Source organism: Sorex araneus, chromosome 5 (assembly GCF_027595985.1).
Source record: "Sorex araneus isolate mSorAra2 chromosome 5, mSorAra2.pri, whole genome shotgun sequence".
NCBI classification, from domain to species: domain Eukaryota; kingdom Metazoa; phylum Chordata; class Mammalia; order Eulipotyphla; family Soricidae; genus Sorex; species Sorex araneus.
This window is the reverse complement of record NC_073306.1, coordinates 194851167-194855205: the sequence shown is the minus strand read 5'-3', so window position 1 is coordinate 194855205 and position 4039 is coordinate 194851167. Positions and strand designations below refer to the sequence as shown.

Genomic DNA, 4039 nt, shown 5'->3' with positions numbered 1-4039 from the left:
AAATAAAACAAGGTTGTAGTTGAAGTAACCTGATTACAATAGTATACATATTCTTGTTTATGGTGTACAAAATTATTGCCCATATGCCATTGCCAGAGTGCTAAGACTCTCTACCACTGTCCGGGGTTTGAACCTAGCCTGAATCTTCTCTTCTTCTTCATCCTCCAACTTGGCAATTTCAGTTTCTTATTCGATGCCTAAAGAGTTGTCTTCATTAGATGCTTTCAATTTCTTTGATTTATTTTGTTTTTACTATATTTCATGTACAAATGGGACTGGAGTGATAAGGCATTTTGGGGTAAGGCATTTTCATTGCACCTGGCCGACCTGAATTAGAAACCCAACATCCTATATGCTACCCTGAACTTTCCAGGACTAATTCCTGAGCACAGAGCCAGGAGTAACCCCTGAGCACTACCGGGTGAGCTCCCCCCTCATCATATATAAATGAGATCATCTAGCATGTGTCCTTATTTTTTGTTTAATTTCACTTAGCATGACTTTCTCTTGATTCAATCAAATTTTAGCAAGAGGCAAGTGCTCATTTTTATTTTTAATAATTTATTATAGCTGAGTAATATTTCACTGTGTATGTGTAGATTCATATGTACAACTTCTCATGTTTTGCCACACCCAGCAGCGCTCAGGGCTTAATCCTGACTCTGTGCTCAGGAATCACTGCTGGCAGTCCCGGAGGTCCATAATGGGTGCTGGGGAGTGAACCCAGATTGGGTGCATGCAAGGTAAGTGAGTGCCCACCTGCTCTAAGATCATTCATGCCCTATACAACTTCTGTATGCACTTTTCTGTCATGGGTCCCTTGGGGTGTTTCCATAACTCGGCTACTATAAGTTTTGCTTCAATGGACATAGGTGTTCTGTATCTTTTGAACTAATATTTTTGTGTTCTCAGGATAGGTGCCAAGAATTAAAATCAGTGGACCATAAAGAAGCTTTAGTTTTAATATCTTGGGAAGTTCTCAGTGTTTGTCATAGAAGCTGAGCCAGATTGCACCCCCCAGCAGTTGATGAGGGTTCCTTTTTCACATGGCATCTTTGGCTCAGCCAGGCTTTCCTGAACACAGATCCTTGTCTTTGTGTAACATTAGCATAAGGAAGTAATGGACGGACTCACATTCACTGATGAATGAAGACAAAGGTCTGGGAAGCACCTCAAGCACATCGACATTATGTGTACTCTAGTGCTGTGTACATAATGTGCACATTATGATTAGAGCTTCAAAATAGCCATCCTAATAATGCTCACTTAAAAAATTATTGAAGTTTGTGCTCGCTTCGGCAGCACATATGCTAAAATTGGAACGATACAGAGAAGATTAGCATGGCCCCTGCGCAAGGATGACACGCAAATTCGTGAAGTGTTCCATATTTTTATGGCCACTCAATACCTCTATTGCAAACTACAACACCCAAAAGGAGAGAGAACAAAGGGGAATGCCCTGCCACAGAGGCAGGGTGGGGTGGTGGGGGATAGGGGTGGTGAGAGGGACACTGGGATCATGGGTGGAGGTGAATGGGCACTGGTGGAGGGATGGGTAAACGATCATTATATGAGTAAAATGCAAACACAAAAGTTCATAAGTTTGTAACTGTACATCACAGTGATTCTCTAATAAAAAATTAAAAAAATTATTGAAATTTTGTGAATTACTATTTTAATGAAAAGTCATTAAAATATTTTAATTAAAAATCATTGTGAGTTACAAAGTTACAAACTTATTCATGATTGAGTAAAGACAGACAATGTTCCAACCCCAATCCCTTCACCAGTGTCCCCCTCCCTCCGCCAATGTCCCCAGTTCCCCTCACACCCCCAACCTGCCTTTAGGGAAGGCATTTTTTCCTTTTTGGCACAGTGGTTTGCAATACTGCTACCGAAAGGGTATCATGCATATCAGTTTATATCCTTTTAGCACACAGTTTTTGTCCAGAGTCACCCACTTCCCTCTTTCTTTTCCAGAGTGTTCTCTTTTCTGTCCAAACAGCACCTCCCCTAACTTTCTACTAAGGACCCAGTTCTCCTGCCCGTTGTTTCCATTGTCTTTGAGCGTTATTCCCCTACTATGTTTCTTGATGTTCCTCCTACGAGTGTGCTCATTCTGAGCCTGTTCCTCTCCCTCTAATTTATTTCACTTGGCATAATATTCTCCAAATCCATCAATGTATCAGAAGATTTCAGGACTTCACTTTTCTAATGGCTGTGTAGTAGTCCAATGTGCATATATATAACATAGCTTCTTTATCCAGTCATCTGTTCTTGGGCACTTGGTCGTTTCTAAGCACATTGATTATACGATAATGCTCACTTAAATGAGCTCAGTGGAAGAGAAAATCAACCTTAACAGAGAAAGCATGAAATGTTGATTTCTAATAAGTTAGTGCAATATGTCATAAAATCAAACTCCAGTTTAGAAAACTGGTTACCATTATTGAATAGAGTATAGTGTTTACTGCATGTTGTAAAAATTAACTATATATATAAAACTGTATATATATTTGTATATACATATGTTGTAGCTCATTGTGCTCAGGACTTACTATACTAGCTTGTGCCCAGGGAGCAACCTTGGTCAGCGCACTTGAGTCAGTTTTGTGCAAGCCAAGCACTTTACCTGCTCTACTACTCTTGGGATCTGAATCATCTTCATTTTACACAGCAGTTTAGACAATTTGCTCAAATTATAAAATCCAGTAAGTGACAAAATTAGAATTTGTCCTTTTGTTTGTTTTCCCTTTTTTTTTGGCTTCTGGGACATACCTGTGGTGTTCAGGGATCACTCCTGGTGGGACTCAGGAGATTATGTGACAGGAATTGAACCTTAGGTTGGCCACATGCAAGACAAGTGCTCCATTCACTGCACCATCTCTCCAGTTTTAGACAACTAGAATTTGAAAACACGAATTCCTGACTCTTTGGTTTTGCTTCTGTTTTTCTTTTTTTTGTTGTGGCATCATGAAAAATTTGCTAATAGTGAATTTTTATGCAAACATTCTACAATAAAGCCTGCTTTTCTTTCTTGACATATTTTTTCTGTTGTTTTGTATTTCTTAGTTCTATGACTTTGTCTGGCAAACTAATTAAAATACAGAGCTAGAATGCCAGAACAAGGGAAAATTGCACTGCTATTTTATTATTAAACTCTTACTATGTGGCTTAATGAATGCATTTATTTTTATTTATTGAATATATTTTCCTATTATGTTCTCTGACATATATCTTACAGATTGGTAAAAGCAGAATTACTGGCTGTACTTTTTTTTAATTAAAATTTTTTTTAATGAATCACTGTGGGGTACAGTTACAGACTTACTTTCATGCTTATGTTTCAGTCATACAATGATTGAGTACCCATCCCTCCACCAGTGCCCATTCTCCACCACCAATGATCCCGGTATCCCTCCCACCCCCCCTGACCCCTAGCCTCCCCTCCCCCTGCCTCTGTGGCAGTGCATTCCCTCTTGCTCTCTCTCTCTCTCTCCCTCTCTCTCCTTATGGGTGTTGTGGTTTGCAATAGAGGTATTGGATGGCCATCATTAGGTCTGTAGTCTACTTTCAGCTTGCATCTCCCATCCCGAACAGGCCCTCCAAGCACCCTATTCTTGGTGGTCCCTTCTCTATCTGAGCTGCCTTTTCCCCCACCATGTGAGGCTGGCTTCCAAGCCATGGAGCAATCCTCCTGGTATTCATCTCTACTACTATTCTTGGATGTAAGTCTCCTATTCTGTTATTTTGTACCCCACAAATGAGTGCAATCCTTCTATATCTGTCTCTCTCTTTCTGACTCATTTCATTTAACATGATATTCTCCTTGTTGATCCACTTATATGCAAATTTCATGACTTCATCCTTTCTAACAGCTGCATAGTATTCCATTGTGTAGATGTACCAAGCTTTAACCAGTCATCTGTTCTTGGGCACTCATTTTTTTTTCAGATTCTTGCTATTGTAAACAGTGCTGCTATGATGTCTTTTATTTATTTATTTATTTATTTTTGATTTTTTTTTGGCACACCCAGCG

At 39.6% G+C, this 4039-nt stretch overlaps 1 non-coding gene across 1 annotated transcript; it reads left to right on the top strand.

Annotated features, from left to right (window-relative positions):
• Nucleotides 1–1286: 1286 nt before the first annotated feature.
• LOC129405206 (U6 spliceosomal RNA) lies at nucleotides 1287–1393 on the top strand. Its single transcript, XR_008630389.1, has one exon. It is a non-coding gene; the product is annotated as a U6 spliceosomal RNA (small nuclear RNA).
• The last annotated feature ends 2646 nt before the right edge of the window (nucleotides 1394–4039 follow it).